Source organism: Narcine bancroftii, chromosome 7 (assembly GCF_036971445.1).
Source record: "Narcine bancroftii isolate sNarBan1 chromosome 7, sNarBan1.hap1, whole genome shotgun sequence".
Lineage (NCBI taxonomy): Eukaryota > Metazoa > Chordata > Chondrichthyes > Torpediniformes > Narcinidae > Narcine > Narcine bancroftii.
Genome location: NC_091475.1, coordinates 41944436 through 41966732, shown reverse-complemented (window position 1 = coordinate 41966732; position 22297 = coordinate 41944436). Strand labels below are relative to the sequence as shown.

The 22297-nt window shown below is 40.7% G+C and overlaps 1 long non-coding RNA gene across 1 annotated transcript; it reads left to right on the top strand.

Annotated features, from left to right (window-relative positions):
* The first annotated feature begins 1 nt into the window (after position 1).
* LOC138738821 (uncharacterized) lies at positions 2-20058 on the top strand. Its single transcript, XR_011341785.1, has 3 exons — positions 2-811; positions 8769-8829; positions 18505-20058. It is a non-coding gene; the product is annotated as an uncharacterized lncRNA (long non-coding RNA).
* Positions 20059-22297: the final 2239 nt, after the last annotated feature.

Genomic DNA, 22297 nt, shown 5'->3' with positions numbered 1-22297 from the left:
CCGCTTCCGCTCTCAATATGGCGATTGCCCGCAGCGCTACCTGCGCGCTGAAGCGAGGCTGCTTCGCTTCACTCCACCCCCCTCGATGACAGTCAGCCCTCCTCCTGAGAGGCGTCACCGCGCTCATGTGCCAATCATTGAGGCCAACAGGTGAACCAAGCGCGCCAAGCGGAAGGAATGGGCATCTGCAGCCTACTTCCGGTACACCTGGTTCTCGCTCTGGCCCCTAATTTTCCCTCTGGTGTCCATTGTGGAAGGGAAGCGCGGCGGAAGCCTGGAACGATCCATAGGAGGATGCTGAGGGAAGCAAGGAAAATTGTTGGAGCCTTGACACAAATCTTTGATTCCTCTTTAGCCATAAGCAAGTAATCAGAACCAATGTTCTTTTAAGGAGGGCAACAGCCATAAAATGGGAAATTATACCCAGATTACGAAGATTTTGCTTCCTGAACACCTTTGGGTGTATTTGATGGATTTTGGGCGGCTGATCACAAAAATTGCCTTAAACCTTTTTCTATCATGTACTATTATTTTTAGATATAACCTTTTTTTTTGTGATTCCCTGTTCTTATGCGTTTACACGGATATAAAACCATGGAAAATTCATTTTCTGCATTTGGACTTCTTCCCTCCTGATCTTGGTGCAGTCAGTGATGAACATGGTGAAAGGTTTCATCAGGACATCGTGACTTTGGAAAAGGGGTATCAGGGCAACTGCAATCCATCAATGCTGGCTGACTGTTGTTGGACACTAACGCAAGTAGCATGAGATGATGAATACAAACGAAAATCAATGGCAAAACATTTTTAGGTCAGTTGAACTAACGTAATGTTTCAATATCATTATGTGATTAAACATGCTAAATTCAATAAAAGTTAATGTTTCTCCAACTTCCTACGTGATACAACAAATCTGAAATTTTATCTTTATGTTCAGCTTGAGGTTGTCTGTCATAATTGCCCATTTATTTTCAGGGAAGCAAACGTTTTTTTAAAAAGATTATAAGGGATAGTCAGCATGGCTTTCTGCATGTGAAGTCACATTTTACAAACAATCAAGTTTTTTGACGTGGTCTCAAAGATGAATGATGAAGGTAGGGCATGAATGTGATTGGCATGATCTTCAATAAAGAATTTGGAATGGCCCCTCATGGCATCCTGTTCCAAAAAAATTAAGGCACATGGAATCCACTGTAAGTTGATAAATAGGATGCAAAATTGAGTTGGTCATAGAAAAGAGCAGCTAGTGGTAGAAGGGTGTTGGGCTGTGGCCAGTGATGTTCCATTCAGATCAGTGCTGGGGCCTCTGTTGTTTGTTAAATGTTAATTATTTGGATAAACAATGAAGGTGCAGATGGCATGAAAATTTATTGGAGTTGTAGATACCAACGAAGGTTAATCTGGACAAGTGTGAGATTAAATAATTTGAGAGGTCAAATGCAAGAGAAAAGTATATTTTAAATTGCAGGATGCTTGGGAGCTGTGATGAACATTAAGGTGTAAGTGCACAGTTCTGTGAAGGTGGCAATATGTGGAAAGACTGGTAAAGGTATATGACACTCTTGACTTAATTGGTTGGGCATTGAGTATAAAAGTTGGGAATTTTTTATGGTTAGGCTACAATTGCGAGCAGTTCTTACTATACTTTGGCCTGTAGTAAGGATGTGGAGGCTTTAGAGAGGTTGTGGAAGAGAATCGCCAAGATATTGCCTGGATTGGAGTGTATTAGAAGCCAATGGACAAACTTGGATTGTTTTCTCTGGGGCATCAGAGACTGAGACTGAGACTGACTTGATAGAAGTACCAGGAGTTTTTGGGTTATGGACAAGTTCTGTTCTTGAGAACTGTCTGTAGGACAATTTTTCTATAGTTTAGATACGCCTGCATTCTATTGCTACCGACATATTGTTCTGTGTACACTTTCTATAATTCTTTCATTTTGTTGAATAACCATTATAACACAACTTGTTTAAAAAAAACTATTAGAATTTATACCATATCCAATTGTTCAAGAATACCAGTAAACATTTTATAATTTTTACTAACAGGAAAAGTACTTAAAAATTATGAGGAAATTTGTGTAAAGTTAGAGTTCTGTAAATAAAGTCTTCTACAACTCTGGGATTCCCTGTATATAAAATTATGAAAGATATAGAGTTTTATATTAAGTGTGGAAATATCAAATACTCAGGGGATTAAGGTGAGTTCATTCTTTGTTTAAAGAATATTTGTGAGGCGTTTTTTTTTAACCCAGTGATAAGTACATGGAATACATTGTTATGGGAGGGAATAGAAGCAGGTATGATAGCAACATTTAAGACCCATTATACTCGTGAGCAGGCAGAGAATAGAGGGATACAAACTGTGTATAGGCAGATGGGATTATTTGGCATTGCTGGGGAGATATGGTTGGCTGAAGGACTTGTTCCTGAGCTATACCATTCCACATTTCATAGCATTTAACCATTTTAAGTACTTGTCTTTCTGAACATGTGTTTGAACCTGTCAAAAATGTTTAGTTTATTTTTGAAGAGCCCTAAGTCTTATGCACATTGCAAAAGGGAGGAACATTCTCAACTCTGTCATATTCCTGCAGAAATGTCTTTTTGACCAAATTGGATCATTAACTTCACCCAAGAATGAAGAAAATTATCCCTTTCTATGTACAGAATATCCTGGAAATAAGTCAGGCTACATATTATAAGTAAGAAATAAAACAAAGTAGTTAATTTTATCCTTTGAGTCTGCAGTGCCATTTGTCAAGTTCATGGCTGATCAACTTCAACACAATTTTCTTTATTATTCCCATAACATTTGATTACCTTAATATCCAGAAACCTATTAATCTCTTTTGAATTTTCAGTGACTATGTCTTCACAGTGTCTGAAGTAGTGAAAAAACTTCCATGACCTTGTGTGATTTGTCAAGATTAATATTCTGATCCTTCTAATTTAGCTGACAAATGTAGCCTTGCAGCAATGGACCACAAGTTCACACAGCTACTAAAGTACACACACACACTCACATTTAATCTCTTTGTTTTGCAAAATGAAAGTACCACCACTCAGAAGAAAGTGTTCAGCCCTTGAAGGCTAACTTCTTATGTTTAAAGGCCACACACTAAGTTTGTTGTTGACTTGTATGAGAAAAACTTATGTGATAGAAAAATTCTATAATTGGAAGTCATGATATTCTTCAAATACAAGTCTGTTACACTCACCTCAATTGATCAATTTTGATTCCTGTCCCTTAACAACACATTAGACTCTTAATAACCTCCAGATACTTGTTTGTAGACTTTAATAGAAAAAAATAGCCAGAGGCTCCATGTGCAGGTTAAAAACTAAGATTGTCGCATGCCACCTTCAGGAGGTATTAAACAGGTTAATAAAAATGTTTTCTCTAAAAGTATGTTTTAAAGAATGTCTAAAAAGTAGAACAGGAGAGTTTACAAAAGCATTCCTAAAGGCACGTGTATCTATGGCGGAATTATTTCATGTGGAGATGATTAAACACTGTTATATGACTGAAAGAAATAATGGAAAGAAGGAAGGATGGGACAGAGGAAAGATTTAAAAACAAGTTTGAAATTTTAAAATCAAGGGGTTACTTGACTGCAATCCAACATAATTGCTCAAGTAGATATAATGATTGAAAGGAATTTGGTACCACATAAAACACAGACAATCAAGGTTCATAAGACCTTGCTTTTATGACAAGTAGAATTAGAGAGATCATAAGAAAATTTTGGAGGAACTTAAAGGGTCTTGCAACGTCCACAGAAAGAGTGAGAGAGAGAGAAATATGAATCTCACCCTAGTTGGCTTTTCACTATTTACTTTTTCATAATATTATTGTGTAGCGACTACTTCAGTAGAGCTACTAAATCAACATGCATACACAGGGTTAGTCAACCAAAGACTGTTTATTTGAGTTTGCCATGCTTCTTTTATATTGGGGGATGGTTCTGCCGCCAATCCACGGGGCTGGCAGGTTTAAAGTACACACGGTGGGAGCCCGGCGCCCTCTAGAAAGAGGCATATCAATCGGGCGTGCCGTTACTTGGCACGCAGTACCGCACGTACGCGGTCCATTACCCAGTTAAGTGTATAGCAGTCCGGCCCATGGCTTAATAAGCACTCCTTATGTTTGAATTGTGTCCTTAGAAATCTTTAGAAATGCTATTAGTTAAATATTATTGTGAGAACTAAAAATCTTTACCATATTTAGATATGGCATTTTATATCAACAGGACATTAGCTTGGGTTGTACAGATAATTGAATCATGTTTAAATTCTTTTTAAAATTTAGACATATAGCATAGTAACAGGCCCTTTTGGCCCACGAGCCAGTGCCGTGCAATTACACCCAATTGACTTACAACCCCGGTACGTTTTTGAATGCTTGAAGGAAACCAGAACACTCAGAAGAAACCTATACAGACACAGGGAGAATGTATAAACCCCTTACAGACAGCGCTAGATTTGCAACCCAGTCACTGGCGCTTTAACAGCATCATGCTAACCGCTACACAAGCCATGTCACTCAATATTATTTTCCAAATCTGGCATGTAACCCATGATGGTGAATGTGCAATTTAATTGAAATTATTTCCCCATTCATAACTTAATAGATGTGAAAAGTGGACATCCATTCTGAATATTGAATATGTTTTTGGCCACCTGGAACATAATCCAGAATTGTGTCTTTGTAACCTTTTAAAAATTGTATCAAACAGCTAGTGCAGGTACCAGTCAAAAGAGGGGAAGAGACCTGTAGTTCTGTTTGTGGAGGCCAGGGGGGAAGGAAGAGTGTGAAAATGGTGTTACATCAAAGGGAAAGCAGCAGTTATTGAAAGGTAAGTCACCTGGCCACAAAGCTAACTTGGACAGACTCTCTGGGACAGTCAGCAGAATTCCCCAGTATAGCCATCTGAATCTGTAGTCATCAGTCATTGCACAGAAGGGTGAAAGGGAAAGATAACCTAGCATCAAAATAGTTACATTAAGATTACTGTAATCTTTACATTTAATAAGGAAACTTCACTACATAATCCCCAGTCAAGATTTTTGCAATAGCTGATACATTAGATAAATGTATCTAAATACCAATCCAGCATGACACTACCTTTCCTATGTTCTGAAATCAGCTTATATTTCACATTAATTTATCAGTGACTTTCCTTAATTTTAATTTCATTTTCATCTGTGTATCTCATGCAATTAGTTATTTTCAGATGTTGGGGGAGTTTTAACTTCCCCCTTCACAAACTGTTCCCCTCAAACTTCACCACATCCTTGTTGAGAATACATTATTCCTCTACAGTGAAACTTGCTTGAGAGGTAGTTGGGAAGAAAAAAATGAATTGTTGGATGTTTTTCTTCTATTTTTAGTCTCTAATCAAGTAATCCTTTTCAACATGCCTATTCCGATTTAATAGCTCACTAAGATTCTACATAATGATTTATCAATTGTCATTAATTCTGCTGATACACTGAAATCTTTTAGGGAAGGGTACCTGCTATCTTTCCTAACATGCTTTTTATGCAAATTTAAATTTGATGTTTCACTCATATAGTGGTCTCTTTTCTCCCTGAAGTAGTCTGGTTATGCTACCCACTTTAAAAACTTACCAAAACACCTACAGCTGATGGGATGGAGGTCCTAACAGACAGCTTCAACACCTCACTACAGCAGTCCAGGCAGCCAAACAAAGCAATGCTAACTGGACTAAATGACCTATGCCTAGTGACATTGACCTCTACAATCATGATGTGCTTTGATCAACTGGTAATGAGACGCATGATCGTCGAAGTACTCGAGATGGCAGAGGTCGACAGCATCGAGTCCACGCTGTTGAAGATCCAGCTGCGCTGGATGGGTCACGTCTCCAGAATGGAGGACCATCGCCTTCCCAAGATCGTGTTCTATGGCGAGCTCTCCACTGGCCACCGTGACAGAGGTGCACCAAAGAAAAGGTACAAGGACTGCCTAAAGAAATCTCTTGGTGCCTGCCACATTGACCACCGCCAGTGGGCTGATAACGCCTCAAACCGTGCATCTTGGCGCCTCACAGTTTGGCGGACAGCAACCTCCTTTGAAGAAGACCGCAGAGCCCACCTCACTGACAAAAGGCAAAGGAGGAAAAACCCAACACCCAACCCCAACCCACCAATTTTCCCCTGCAGCCGCTGCAACCGTGTCTGCCTGTCCCGCATCGGACTTGTCAGCCACAAACGAGCCTGCAGCTGACGTGGACTTTTACCCCCTCCATAAATCTTCGTCCGTGAAGCCAAGCCAAAGAAGAATGAGACGCATGAAATCACACCTGCCAGTGACATTGGAACCATTCCAGTTTGCCTGCCATCTAAACTGATCCACAGATGATGCTTTAACCTTGACCCAATACTCCATCCTGGCCCACCTAGAGAAAGATGTCTCATATGCCATTGACTTCAGCTCAGCGCACGACGCGATCATACCTCAGTGTCTGGTAGGTAAACTGTCTTCACTGGGACTTACCCCTTTCTGCAACTGGATTCTGGACTTCTTGGCCAAAAGACTTTAGTTAGTCCAGGTTGGTAGCAGAATCTCGTCTCTTCACGCTGAACAGTGGCAAACCTCAGAGCTGTGTGCTCAGTCCACTATCATTCATGCTGCAGACTCACAATTACATTGCCAAATTTAGTTCTAATGTCGAGTTTGAGGATTATACAACAGTAGTTGGCCACATTGTCAACAATAATGAGTCAGCTTTCAGGCAGGATGTTGGGTAAAATGGTATGAGAACAAAAGCCTGAGTGCTTGAGATGATTGTGGTCCACCACTGTGGTCACAATCCTTAGGGTTGTCTCCTCTGCTTCTCTCTCTCAGCGAGGGGGGGGGGTTGTTCTTCCTATTACTGGTGCCCTGCGCCAGTCTTCTGCACCCCATAGTCTGCAACCTCTCGTGCCACTTCTCAGACTCCACAGTTGCAGAGTTTTAAATAAAATGCCATTGGCTTCTTTAACAGGCCATTTAAGTTTATATGGAGCTGTCAGTGATGGGACTGGGCAATAGGACCCTTCGGGGGAGCACCATATCTTGGCTCCCCCTTCTCTCTGGGTTCTCACCAACAGTAGCCCTGCCATTGCAGTCTCTCCAAGAGTGCCGCTTTTATTTAATGGTTCTGTTGTAGCTGACTGCAACAAAGAAAGACGTAAACTCGCAGTGTGGGAGGTTAAGCTCTGAGATTTATTGAGGCCGGAAAGGCTCCTTTTATACAATTGGAGTTCCTGCCATTTGTTCGATTGGCTGACGTCAGCTGCATGAATAACAATAATGGGCGGGAGCATTCTTGCATGTAAATACCCTTCTTCCCCAGCCTGTATTAATCTGGGCTACTGGTCTTGTACTGCTCCAGCTTTCAACCGCGCTGGTTTGCAGTGTTAAGGGGTGTGTTTCAGTGTGTTATGCTGCTGTTGACTACCGCATGCACCTTGCGATGTGCTGGCTCGATCTCCGTGGTGGCGTGCCGCCACATTGTCATGGAGAGAGTGGAGAGCCCATAGTTCTTTGGCGTGGATATAAAGGACGGCTTATCCTGGACCCACAACATCTCCTTATTTGTCAGGAAGGCACAGCAGCGTTTTCATTTCCTAAGGAGGTTGAGGAGGGAAAAGCTGCCAATCCCCATTTTGACAATTTATCACAGGACCACAATTGAGTTATGGTAGCTGCAAAGCATCAGACCAGAAGTCAATGCAGATGATTATCAAAATGACCGAGAAGATCACTGGAGTCTTCCTTTCCTCTACTGATGACATTTACTGGGAGCATTGCTTAAATAGGGCTCATAGAATTATGGCACATATTTTCCATTCAACACACAGTATCTTTGACCCACTACCATCAAGAAGGTGGTACAGGAGCATCAAAATCAGGACTGCCTGGCTGGGAAATAATTTCTTCTTGCAGCCCGTGAGATTGATGAACAGTATCCTGTAACTGAGTAAATCATTCCAAAATATTTATATATATTTATTTTCAATTTTTTAATGTATATAAATTATGAATATTACGTACTGAGTATGTGTGTGCACTGTGGTCCAGAAAATTTCTGTTTTGTCGACATATGTACTGACAGATAATGATAAACTTGAACTTAAACACCTTGAGAATGAAAAAGAAAAATATTTCCAACTTTTTAGCAAGATGAAAATAACTAATTTTCAGTAAAGCATACTGCCACAGTGTGAGAAACATAAAAACATACCAGCAGAAATTGTACATTTGGCCTCTGAGGTTTTTCTTGCCATTCAATATGATCTTGATTGACTTCCCCTTGGTCTCATGTCCTCTTATATGCCAGTTCCCCATGGTGCTCAATCCCTGATCTTTCAAAATTTATTTACTTCCCCTTTAAATACTTCCATTGATCTAGCCTCCACAGTCTCTGGGAGAGAGAATTTCAAAGATTCACTACCCTCTGCGATCCTACAGGCCTCAGCTTTAAATATCTGCATGCTAATCTTCCAACTATGTCCTCTCATTTGAGATTAACCTCTATGTAAATAATTTGGCATCAGCCTTATCTTGCTCCAGGGATTTTGTGTTTCAAGATCAATACTCATTCTTCCAAACTACAAGAAGATAGATCTTATTTCTTTAGCCATTTGTGATAGAATTAATGGTTATTTAAAACAAATTGGCCTGTTGATTTTTAGCAAACAAGTAGAAATGACTTACTGGCTTTGTATCTGTTTTTCATGTTATACATTGGTTTGAAGATCATCTCACCTGCATCATCTCAAGGCTACAAGTGACGAACAACAAATGCCAGCCTTTTCAGTAAGAGCACATTGTGGTAATCTTTATTTGGACAGTTCCTTTAAGAAATGTGATTTTTTTTGTCACTAACATTACCCTGTAGTCAGGTGACTGCACAAAACACAATGACTGAACTCAGAGAGGCACTGCTGAACTGTGAATGGATTATTAAATGGAAATTGACTACATTTTTAAAAATTATTCAGACATAGCCAAGATGGTAGTTCATTTAGATTTTTAATTTTAACAGTACTGACAATAATCTGCATGGAATAAGAAATCAATCTGGGATTTAAAAAATCAAATGATCTGCTGGAGGAATTCAGCAGGTAGAGCAGCATCAGTGGGAGAGGAAAATGATCAACGTTTAGGGGCAGAAACTATATGCAAGATTGATCTTCCGGCCTTGAACATTGACCATTATTTGCTGATGTTGTTCCACCCACTGAGTTCCTCCAGCAGATTGTTTGTTCTTTCCTCCATATTCCTGTGTCTACGGTTTCTCAAGTGTACCCAGTTAACCAGCGATGCCTTGTGAAACTAACAAAGGTCACATCCTTTGAGGGAGTATCTTTCTCAATCTCAGAAATTTGGAATGAAAGCTTCACCATCTTGCTCATTCGAGAATGAAATCTCCCCAAATGGATTTTCAACTGATTATACAGGAAATCACATTGTTGAAACTTAACTACCCCATGAAGTGGTCTGGCAAGTTGCACACTATCAATTTGCGATAGGAAATAAATGCTGGCCTTGCCAGTGTATCCTCATCCCATAAACAAATTGTTTTTTTGATATATGTTCAGGGATATATATTGGCTCAGGCACCAGAAAAAATATGATTGCTTGTCTAAATTTTAGTGCTTGGGATATTTTACAGCTATGCAGAAGAGGAATTGCGTCTTTGATTTTTCACCTTGTTTGAAAGATCCCTCACTCAGTACTAGTCTATAGTTTCAGGCTTGTGTCTCTGGAAACACAAGACCATGGTGCTGCCCGGTCAACATAATTTAATTTTTTAAGTGGATAGAAGCTCTTAGAAATGGTGGTGCTTAAGACATGCTTTGAAGAAGTACAATATTTTTATATGCTCCCTGAGGGAATTTAATCCAAAAATATGATTTCCTAGGGTGGATGGCTTCTACAATTTGTTCTTGACCATCTATGCATATGGGCAGAAGGCATTTGAGCTGTGCAAGTGATTTCAAGTGGTGTACAGTCCATATTTTAATAAAGAATTGATTTATACTTTCAAGTCTAAAGAATAACATGGGCCACTCGTACAGAAATGTACTTAAACCTCCTATTCAGTTGCCAGTGATCCTCAAGCATGAAGAGTTGAGATATTGTTTTAAATTTATATATACAGCACTTTAACAGGCTCTTCCTACCCACAAAGCCTTTGTAGACCAATCGCTTGGCACCCACTGCAAATGCATTGCAGCTACCGTACTCGCAGTAGTGGTTTGTGCATGCGCGAGCTCTGGATCGGCAGGCTGCAGTTCAACGGAGTGCAGGCATGGTACGGCCACCATTTACAGAGGTCCCACTGACCTGTAAGTAGTCGTAAATAGTTATTGTTACAATGATTCCTCTCGAGTCGTGTCATTACTACCATATCAACAAACATGGTATCAAAAGTGAGATGGCGAACGTCCCCGGCTTGAGGCTTCCTGGTTGACTTGCAAGTGAGGAACCAGACCATGTTGCAGCAGCTCCCATGTCAGATGGATTCAGATGACCCGACCCAGTTATTTTTTCAAAGAAGAGTATGATATATATATATATATATATATATATGTGTGTGTGTGTGTATATATATACATATATATATATATATTTTTTTTTTTTCTTTGGCTTGGCTTCGCGGAGGAAGATTTATGGAGGGGGTAAAAAGTCCACGTCAGCTGCAGGCTCGTTTGTGGCTGACAAGTCCGATGCGGGACAGGCAGACACGATTGCAGCGGTTGCAGGGGAAAATTGGTTGGTTGGGGTTGGGTGTTGGGTTTTTCCTCCTTTGCCTTTTGTCAGTGAGGTGGGCTCTGCGGTCTTCTTCAAAGGAAGTTGCTGCCCGCCAAACTGTGAGGCGCCAAGATGCACGGTTTGAGGCGTTATCAGCCCACTGGCGGTGGTCAATGTGGCAGGCACCAAGAGATTTCTTTAGGCAGTCCTTGTACCTTTTCTTTGGTGCACCTCTGTCACAGTGGCCAGTGGAGAGCTCGCCATATAACACGATCTTGGGAAGGCGATGGTCCTCCATTCTGGAGACGTGACCCATCCAGCGCAGCTGGATCTTCAGCAGCGTGGACTCGATGCTGTCGACCTCTGCCATCTCGAGTACTTCAACGTTAGGGATGTAAGCGCTCCAATGGATGTTGAGGATGGAGCGGAGACAACGCTGGTGGAAGCGTTCTAGGAGCCGTAGGTGGTGCCGGTAGAGGACCCATGATTCGGAGCCGAACAGGAGTGTGGGTATGACAACGGCTCTGTATACGCTTATCTTTGTGAGGTTTTTCAGTTGGTTGTTTTTCCAGACTCTTTTGTGTAGTCTTCCAAAGGCGCTATTTGCCTTGGCGAGTCTGTTGTCTATCTCATTGTCGATCCTTGCATCTGATGAAATGGTGCAGCCGAGATAGGTAAACTGGTTGACCGTTTTGAGTTTTGTGTGCCCGATGGAGATGTGGGGGGGCTGGTAGTCATGGTGGGGAGCTGGCTGATGGAGGACCTCAGTTTTCTTCAGGCTGACTTCCAGGCCAAACATTTTGGCAGTTTCCGCAAAGCAGGACGTCAAGCGCTGAAGAGCTGGCTCTGAATGGGCAACTAAAGCGGCATCGTCTGCAAAGAGTAGTTCACGGACAAGTTTCTCTTGTGTCTTGGTGTGAGCTTGCAGGTGCCTCAGATTGAAGAGACTGCCATCTGTGCGGTACCGGATGTAAACAGCGTCTTCATTGTTGTTATATACACATATATGTGTGTGTGTGTATATATATCACAGCGGCACATAGTGACAAGCCTGTCTACACCAGAATGTACATTTTATTAAATTTGGTGGGCCAGAAGGCTTAGAGAGGGAGAGATCATTCATTTAGGCAAATGAAGGGCAGAATCAAGAATGGACCCTGAATGCTTGAAAAATAAATTTAGAGAAATGTGCAACCCACAGACAAATATCACGATGGAAAAGCACATATTTAACATGATGAATCAATCAATTCATATGAAAGGAAATGTGTCCAGCTTTCAGTCAGCCACGTCAAGCCTGCAGAAAGTGGAACCATTTCAAAAGATACTGCAGATCCAGACAGTAGATCAGTTCTAGGCCTAGACCTAGAAGGACAATTGACCAACTAGAGCCTGAACAGGATGAAAGCAACACAGAAGAAACATATTTCATCGATGGGTTGTCAAGGATTAGGATTAGGGGAAACAATGAAGCTTTCATAACCATAAAGGTCAATGGCAAGGCAGCAGAAATGAAAGTCGACACAGGAGCTAAGTACAACGTCATGTTGGAGAAGACATTCAGTTGACTAAGAAAAGGGGAACAGATCAAGCCATGCATCAAATCAACAAGTCTAATGGCATATTGGAGGAGCAAGATCAAAACCATTGGCATGATGAAGCTGTGGTGCTACATACAAGGACAGTTACATTTACAGATGTTCTTCATTGTCCATGAGGATGTGGTGCCTCTGCTTGGCCAAAGTTCATGTATGGGCATGGGACTTGTCTCATTTAGAAAATAATTTGTCTCAGAAAATTTTCTCGGAATACACCGATTTCTAGACGAGCTTATGAGGCTGCCAGTAACGTATTCCATGAGGCTCAACCCGGAAGTGAGACCTGTGGTTTCTCCAGCGCATTGCAAACCTGTGGCCTTGAAGGACAAAGTCAAGGCTAAGCTGGACAGAATGCAGGAATTGGATGTAATTACTCTGGATTCAGAGCCGAGCAAATGGGTGTCCTCCATAGTAACCACCAACAAGGACGGGCGAGAAATCCGGATATGCATTAACCCGCGGGACCTCAACACAGCCCTGAAGAGACCACACCATCCGATGTGCACCGTGGAAGAAGTTGCTGCACAAATGGCTGCCGCAACTGTATTCTCAGTCCTAGATGTTAAGAACTCCTTTTGGCAGATCACGCTTGACGACAAATCATCATTAATGATCACGTTCAGCACTTGTTTCAGTGGGTCCAGATTTCTGCGGATGCCATTTGGAATTAATTCGGCCAGTGAAGTGTTCCAGAGATCCATGGAACAGATTTTTGCTGGGTATCCCTGTGCCATCATAGTCGATGGCATAGTCATGGGTGGCAAGAACGTAGAGGAACACAATGCCAATTTAAAGAAAGTGCTCAATCATGCCAGAAAGGTGAATCTGAGGCCCAACCCCCTCAAGTGCAGGTTCTGGCTGAACCAGGTCAGCTATGTTGGCCACGTTTTTTCCAGCATAGGCTTGAAAGTGGAGTCCTCGAAAACTAAGGCAATCAGCGAGGTGCTGGGGGATGTTGCAGACTTACAGAGGTATCTTGGTATGGTTAACTGCCTGGGCAAGTTCATCCCAAAGTCAAGTGAATTCATGGCTCCATTGAAACAGCTTACGCATACGGACATGGAATGGACTTGGCACGAGCAGCAACAGAATGCTTTTGACTATTTAAAAAAGCACATGTCATGCCCACCAGTTTTGTCATATTACAACATCATAAATCCAGTAATACTGACCTGTGTCGCCTCACAGTATGGGTTCAGTGCAGCATACTTGCAAGGTGGAAAGCCAGTGGCGTATGCTTCACAGTCATTCACCAATACAAAGACCAGGTACATGTATATCGAAAAATAACTGTTGGCAGTGGTTTTTGCCTGTCCCAAGTTTAATGACTACATCTATGGTAAGCCAGTGATCATAGAGAGCAATCTCCAACCCCTGGGCACAATATTGAAGAAGTCCATACACACAGCACCAGCGAGGTTACAGAGGATGATGCTCAGGCTTCAGAAATACAATATCACCCTGGTATACATGTGCGGAAAAGAGATGCACCTAGCCAACACACTGTCTCGTGACCCCAGAGACTCCACTGTCCAACAGGTTGAGGAGGAGGACAATTTCAATGTAATGACAGTCACTCACATATCCTCATCTCATCTGGAGGAGCTAAAGAAACACATGGCATAGGCCAATACTTTAAAGACCCTTGGCACTTTCATTAAGGATGGTTGGCCATCAGTGCAGTCTGCCACCAGCAGTGCACCCCTACTTACCGTTCAGTGACGAACTGCTCGAGGAAGGGATCATAATGAAAGGCCAGAGAGTTAAGATTCCCAACTCGTTGCAGAAGACATATGTCAACATCCTGCACAGAGGACATCCGGGTGCAGAGGCAACAAGCAGAGGGTGAGAGACATAGTCTTTTGGCCTGGGATGACCGAGAACATCGACCAAGAGGTGCAACATGCTCAGTGTGCAACAGCACTAAGCCACACCAGCAGAAGGAACCATTATAACTTCATCCGGTTCCAGACTTGCCTTGGTCAACTGTGGCAACTGACATTTTTGAGTGGCGATGTCAGCAATACCTAGTGTTGGTTGATTTGTATTCGGGGTGGTACGAAATAGACCTATTATGTGATGCTAATTCTACACAGTCATCATCAAGTTGAAAAGGGACTTCTCAGTGAATGGAGCATCACACACCTTGTTATCAGACAATTTATGAGCCAAAAATGTAAGGACTTCACAGCAGAGTGGGACTTCACTCACATTACCAGCAGCCCAGAATATCCAGTCTAATGGGTTGGCTAAGAGAGCTGTAAGAAGTGCGAAACGGCTCATGGAAAAGTCCTACAGGGAGAAAATTGACATATTCCTCAATTTGCTTAACCTGAGGAACATAGCTTAGGACGCCACACTTGGGTCTCCAGCACAGAGACTGATGTCGAGACAGATGTGCACGACCTTACTTGTGGCAAGGAAGCTTCTGGAGCCCCAAATGAGAAATCCACAGGACATCAAGGCCCAGCTGTTGAGCAAAAGACTGTCACAAAAGGAATGCTATAACAAGGCAAGCCAACTGCTTGAGCCGTTGACAGGGGAAAAGTTGTCAGGATGCAAACTCCGCAGGGCTATGACCAGACTGGCATGATAGAAAAAAGCTGCCAGAAAGGAGCCGAGGTCATACCTAGTCCGATCAGAAGGGAAGGTGTACAGGAGAAACCGATGACACATCCTTCCTGTAAGGAAGCGGTCCCAGTTCAATGCGATCCTGATGAGACTCTGAACCAGAATACAGGACTTGAGCTTAAAGATAGTGGTAGTCCCTCAGTAGCCACACCTGAGATAATGGACAGTGCACATTCTCAGACTGAGGTACCACAGGCCTATACCTACATAGAGGGCTATTACAGGACATGCTCCAGGTTCATCTGCAAACCGAACCCCAAGTACAAAGACTGATCCACATCGGTGGTGTTCATTGTGTAATGCTAACTTGCGAACTGTTTTACGTTGGGGGTTACTAAAGAAAGAGGATGCAGACTGGTCGTTTAGCACCCGCTACAATCGCATTGCAGCCTCCGTATTTGCAATAGCAGTCTGCTCATGCACAAGCTCCGGATCAGCAGGTTTGAGTTCAATGGAGTCCAGGCATGGTACGGTCACCATGTACAGAGCTCCCACTTGCATGTAAATAGTAGTAAATAGTTATTGTTATAACCTCTTCTCTTGAATCCTGTCATTACCAGCATATTAACAAACAGCTGTGCCTCCCAGGTACACCAATTCACCTACATTATCCATACATTTTTGAGGGGTGGGAGGGAACAGGAACACCCAAAGGAAACCCATGTGGACACGGGAGAAAATATAAACTGATTTGTGTTAGAAAAGGAAATCATTTTTACCTGACATGTGATAAAGAGTCCACGATGTTAATCCTCTCTTAAATATGTCATGTAGATTTAAAAAAACCATTGACAATGTTGTTTAAGCTCTCCACATCATCCTCCAATTTCCTCCCTCAGACTCTCCTTGTTAGGACAACTTCACAACTCTTAACATATGCCCAAACTGTAATCTTAGCCTCACTTCTCAACTGCTTCTTGATCCAGCCTTTCCCTATCCCCTCAATCAACACCTATTGTTTTCTCCCCACTGTTAACCAAGGACCTGCTTTTCTCTTCCTTACACTAAATTGTACCTGAAAACTTGAAAACAGAACAACTTGGGCAGGGCACAAAACTGGTAAAGTACCTCCCTGCTGTCTCTCACCCACAATCATGCCTTTCTATAAGCTCAATGCTGTTTGTTTTGACATGAACTAGTATATTCAATGAGCATAAGATGCTAAACCAAGACACTTGAATCATTTTTCTATTTTAAATCATCCCATTCGAGTCCGCTGCCTACTTGACAGTGACACTCAAATGTATTTCAGTTGTGGGAGGGGCAAAAAATTGGAAGGCAGGATGGACGAATTGCATCTATGTGTTGTTCCAAGAATACTCAGACAAGAGAGACACTTTTTACTTCGAGGCATTGACTTGGCAGTACCAATACAAGAATTGTTTAATGGAGACAAATTTAGTGCCTGCTCCTTTTAAAGCAGCATTATTTTAATATGTTCAAAACAGGAAACTGCATGAGCCCAACATAGCCCATCACCTGTCAAAACAAAATAAGGAGCGGACATTGACCACCCAGCCTCTGAATACCAGAATGTCTGAAAAATCCTTTTAATTTAATATGAGCTCAGCCACAATTAGGGCTCTGTAGTATGGGAGATAGGTAGCTAAATGTCTCTTCCTATTTTTCAATGGAAAACAGAAACACTTTTTTTCATCCCCATCAATTGTAAGAAAGCTGCTCTGTCACCTGAGCACCGACTGGTTGTAAAATGAAATTTGTCAGTATTCCTCAATTATTTCCTCAAAGGACACAAATGTTTATTAAAATGTCATTTGAGCATGGATCCAGGATGTACTTAAACATATTTACTCCTATAATTTTGCTGAGACTGCAATTAGTTGTCCGCATTTTATGGAGAAGCTATGAAATATTGATGATGCCCAATAGATCTCTTTCAGAGCTCTGAATTTAGCTGTCTACTTCAACAAAAAAAATGCAAGATTGGAAACTGTTTTTCTCCTTGCATTTTAACAGCAGCAGCAGATTTCATTGATTTGATGGTTCCAAAAAGGTAATATTTTTCAATGCATTTCAGAGGAGTGTAATTGGAACAAATTGACTCAACATAAAAGAAAGAAAGAGCTTGGCCAGAGGTTGGTTTTAAGGGGCTTCTAAAAGAGCATAAGCACTGAAGAAATTCAAGCGATGAATTTCAGGATTAGGTTTATATGGCTGAAACCAACTTTTGATGTTAGAGCCAAAGGAATGGGGATAAATAGAACAATTATTATGCATCTAGCAATTCTCAGGGCCTGGAGCAGATTACGGAAATAGGGATGGGTGGGATGCCTGAGAAATTCAGCAATGGCAACTGAACAACCCAACTGTCCTTCAATTTAATAGGTGGTTAAAAGTCAATCTCATGGAGGGTCTTGAGTCACATATTGGTCAGACTAGGTTAGGAGAGAAGACTTTTTTCTCTGAAGGGCATTAATGACCTAGAAAGCATTTTTCAACAATACAACAGTTATTGTTCCAGATTTATTTAGTTATTTGAATTTAATTTCCCAGCTGCCATGGTGGAATTCAAATAGACCTTTTGATTAATGATCCAGAGCTCTGGCTGCTGGTTCAGTAACTTCATCAATGCAAACTTATTTCCCAGTGGGGGGAGGGTACTGATCTACTACCAGGTTGCCATAGCTACTATTACCGCAGTAACATTTACTTAAGTGAGGACAGGCATCAATTTGAAGATATATTTAACGTCATTAGTACTATTCTAATTCAGTACTGAACTAGACAGAATGTGAATGATGCAACAACATTATCGATACCTTCCAGTGGCACAGCTGGAGAACATCACAAAGGCCTTTTTCACAGGTTTTGAAGGAGCAGGATTGCACCATCAGACTCCGCAGATTTGATATAGTCAGACACTATACAAACTTCCTTATCTTTCTCCCAAACAAAATCCTGGCAGTTATTTCTAAAATAAGTCAATTACATTTATTAAAGCATTCTGATATGTTAAGTTGGCTTATGTTTGACAAGAATGGTTAGAAATATTGGTGGTGTTTGTCTGAACTGAACATATGGTGGATGCGACAATGAAAGACTGTTTTGTCAATATGGCTGACATTTGTTTGACTGAATTAGTGATCAGCAATAAAAGAACATGATGGAGAGGTGTTTGATGACCCACTGAATTTGGTTTTCAGCTCTTCCCTGCACGTACAGAATAAAGGTTCTTAGTTATCAAAAAAAGACTTTGCAGAAATTGTTGCTTGTAGTTTCATGACATGACACATTTATAAATTACATCAAGTGCATTGTCAATTGGTTTCAAGTGATGTCTTAGTGACAAAGAGGAACAGATGGCTGCTTATAGATTTCTTCACCTCAATCCAAAGTGATTTTCCTATTACCTAAAGCCACAATTGTTTTGTTATATTTGACACATAATTTGGAAAATTATGTCAATTATGAATTATATTGTGGTCTTTGACCATGTTGTGTTCAATGATGACATTTTTCTTTCAATTCCACCTTCTCCTTTAAGAATCATTGAATCAGGAGGGAGTCACGTGATGGAGTAGTGGCCGGAAGGAGAATACCAGCCCTCTCCAGAAAAGAAGGAAAAAAGTGAGGAAAAAACAAAGCCCCAGACACACAAATCACAACAAATAAAAAATAAAGGTGTGGAGGAAATGGCACCAAAGAAAGAAAAGCCAAAAATAACGGGAAGAAAAGAAGAAAGAAAGACGCCAGAAGAGAAAGGTGAAGGCCTTACCTGTACGAAGAAGCAGGGACCTGCTGTGGAAAGAGGAGCCCACTCCCTGAGGTCAGTGGAGACCCTGCAGGGTCGTGACCCATCCAACGTAGGACTGCAAAGATGGCTCATGGAGCCAAACAGAGGTGCACAACTGCACATGTGCGATGCACACGATAAAGACAACACCGATGGGAGGGGGTCCAGCTGAGAGAGACCCGACAGCAGGGCTCCCAGCTGGAAGATACAGAAAATAACGGGAACAGGAGGGGTGAGAATGAAAAAAGGAAACCAGAGACACAACAGATAACCAGCCCAGAAGAAGAGGACCAACATCAAGACACCATAAAAAAAATACCCACAAAGTGAGACAAGCAGCTCAACAAGAAAGTCAGAAGAGACACAGATACAAGGAAGAGAAATAGAAAACACAAACCCAAGAGTAGACACAGAAGAAGAAGAAGGAGAACACCAAGCTCTGCACAGAGAAATAGAAGGTAAAATGAATGAACAGTACATAGATAAAAAAAAATTTCAAGAACATATGAAAGCATTAAGACACGAGAATTTAGTGAAATAAAAAGAAAAATGAGAAGTACAGAAGAAAAAGTGAGTAGAATAGAACTGGTCATAACAAAAATAGGGAAAAGATTAGAAAATGTGGAAGAACGAGAAACAGCTGTAGAAATGGAAGTGAACAACTTAAAAAGAAAATTGGAAGAAAGTGATAAAAAAGTTAAAGAAACATAGGAGTTGTTAGCTCAGAAGATGGATATAATGGAAAAATATAGTAGGAGAAACAATATAAAGACAGTGGGCCTTAAGGAAGATTAAGAAGGCAAAGATACAAAAGAATTTATAAAAGAATGGATCCCCAAAGTCCTGGGGATGCCAGAAATGCAGGAAGGAATGGAAATAGAAAGGGCATAAAGAACATTAGCCCCAAAACCACAGTCACAACAAAAACCAAGATACATTTTATTAAAATTCCTGAGATATACAACAAGAGAAAATATACTGGAGAAGGCAATGAAAAGAATTGAGAGAAGACAAAAAAAACCACTGGAATACAAAGGTCAAAAAAATTGTTTCTACTCAGACACAAGTTTTGAGCTCCTGAAGAAGAGGAAGGAGTTTAACACAGCAAAATCAATGCTATGGAAGAAAGGCTATAAATTTATGTTAAGGTACCCAGCAGTGCTTAAAATAGTTATCATGGGACAGCAAAACGAGAATTTGCAGAACGCCTGAAAGACAGAAAGAGAGATGAAGAGATGTAACAAGAACAAAGAATGACGACAAACTTCATATAAAGAAGAAAAAATAATGTATAAGTAAGAACTAAAGGAGCGAAAGAAAAGGGAAGAAAGGAAGTGGGGGGGGGGAAAGAGGGTTAGCTTTGTTATATGTGAAGATAAAAGTCTTTTCTGGAGGGGGTTGGGTGGGAGAGAATAAGAGTCACTGCGAAATCAGTTGACACTTGCGAGCGGGTTCGCAATCCAAATGGAGAGGGGAGTTGTGGTTGCACAGCAAGGGACAAGGGGCAACTCAGAGAGGGGGGGGGGACATTTGGGGTTAAGGGAATTTTAGATGTGGGAATAGTGGAAATATTTTATGTTTTAGAAGTGTTGTCTTACAGTGCGTTCAAAAAAAGAAAACAGAAATGGATATGGGGGAAAGGTGGTGATGTGGAAGCGGAAATGAGAGGTAAACAAAGTATGAAATGGCCATGTTGAACTATATGACTATAAATATTAACAGAATACATAAGCAAATCAAAAAGAAGAGGCTGTTAAATTTACTGAAGAAAGAAAAAAATGATATAGCATTCATGCAGGAAACGCATCTAACTGAAGTGGAACACAAGAAATTAAGGAGAGACTGGGTAGGGCACGTAACGGCAACATCATATAATTCAAAAGCCAGAGGAGTAGCTATATTAATCAATAAAAATGTACCAATCAAAATAGAGGAGGAAATAATAGATCCAGCAGGGAGGTATGTGATGATAAAGTGTCAGATATATTCAGAATTTTTGAATTTGCTCAATGTATATGCACCTAATGAAGAGGATCAAAAGTTTATGCAAGATATCTTTTTGAAGATTGTAGATACACAGGGTAATATACTGATAGGAGGAGACATTAACCTTAATTTGGACTCAAAGATGGATAAAACTGGAAAAAAGACTAGCAGAAAGAACAAAGTAGCCAAATTTATGGTTAAATTGATGCAAGAAATGCAACTTTTGGATATATGGAGGAGACAACACCCAAAGGAGAAGGAATACTCATATTACAATACCTATTTCAATCGTTACCAATTCCCTTAACAGAGAAATTCTTCAATGAGCTAAAGAAAATAATAAGGAAATTCTTATGGAAAGGGGGAAACTGAGGATAGCACTAGATAAATTAACAGAATGGTACAAATAAGGGAGCTTACAGCTACCAAACTTTAAGAATTATTATAGAGCAGCACAATTAAGATACCTATCAGATTTTGATCAAACAAGGGAAAAACCAGATTGGACCAGATTAGAGCTAGATAAAATAGGGGAGAAGGTACCTGAACATATACTATATAAGTGGTATGAAAAGCTGGTGCAACATAGGAATTCACCAGTACTGCACCATCTGCTCAACATTTGGAAGAAAATTCACGTAGAAAGGAAAGAAACAAATTACCAACTACCAAAATTAATATTGACGCAAAATCAACTAATCCCTTTCACAATAGATAACCTTTCCTTTAGAGAATGGGAGAGAAAAGGGATCAAAAGAATAGAAAATTGCTTTTTGGGAAATAATTTATTATCTTTTGAATAAATGAAGTACAAATATGGTATAACTCATGGTACAATGTTTGCATACCACCAACTGAAAACCTACTTGAAGGACAAATTGGGAAGCAGGCTGAGGTTATCAGAAGGAAGCAGTTTTGAATATGTGATTACAGACACAATGATAATTAAAAGATTTATAACAAACATGTACATCAAACTGCAAGAGAAAGAGAACGATGAAATAAGCTGTAAACCCAAACAAAAGTGGGAACAAGATCTAAAGATAAAGAATGAAACATGGGGAAAGCTATACTCCAGAGCTATGAACACGAGGTTACGCATTATACAATATAATTGGTTACACAGGCTATACATCATGCCCCAAAAGTTAAATAAATGGGACCCAACTATCAGATAGATGTTTTCGCTGTAAGAAGGAAACGGGAACAACAGTACATGAAATTTGGGCATGTGAGAAAGTGGAAAAGTTTTGGGAAGATCTAAATCAGGTATTAAATAAAATCACAAAAATAGCATACCTAAAAATCCAGAGATATTTCTTCCAAGTAATATAAGAAGTAAAGAACTTGGCCTCGATTTGGATGAAGCACAAAAAAGATTTTTTATGATAGCTTTAGCTGTAACAAAAAAATGTATAATGTCAACCTGGAAATCAGAAAATAGCCTGAGAATACAGCAATGGTACATAGAAATGAATAAATGTATTCCACTGGAAAAAATAACATATAATTTAAGAAATAACATCACAGTATTCGAACAAATTTGGGAATCGTACAT